Consider the following 315-nt stretch of genomic DNA (forward strand, 5'->3'; position numbering starts at 1 on the left):
GAGAGAAAGAGAGAGAGAGCGAGCGGTGATTCACTCGCGCTGTTTGTGAAATTATGTCTCACAGAAAGTTTTCAAATTACTTTAAAAAGTTATTTAATGAAGAAATATGAATTGCACCTCACCTTCAGCATTATAATTGTTTCACCCGCGCCGGACAGAGACTGAGACAGTGCCGCTGCATGTCATGCCAAACCTCTCACGGCAGGTTCATCAGCTTGAGATCGGTTTATGAGATCGGCCTTTTTAGAGACCGCCGATCAAACATCCCAAAGCGATTATCGGCCGATAGTGATCGGTAGCCGATCAATCGGAGCA

At 45.4% G+C, this 315-nt stretch overlaps 1 protein-coding gene across 3 annotated transcripts in view; it reads left to right on the top strand.

The window, feature by feature from the left end:
* The window catches only part of LOC107716038 (interferon regulatory factor 2-like), a 28,518-nt gene that overhangs the window by 26,859 nt on the left and 1,344 nt on the right, over window positions 1-315 (top strand). The window lies entirely within an intron of this gene.

The sequence above is a fragment of the Sinocyclocheilus rhinocerous genome, unplaced genomic scaffold (assembly GCF_001515625.1).
Source record: "Sinocyclocheilus rhinocerous isolate Xijiao unplaced genomic scaffold, SAMN03320098_v1.1 scaffold720, whole genome shotgun sequence".
Taxonomy (NCBI): Eukaryota; Metazoa; Chordata; class Actinopteri; order Cypriniformes; family Cyprinidae; genus Sinocyclocheilus; species Sinocyclocheilus rhinocerous.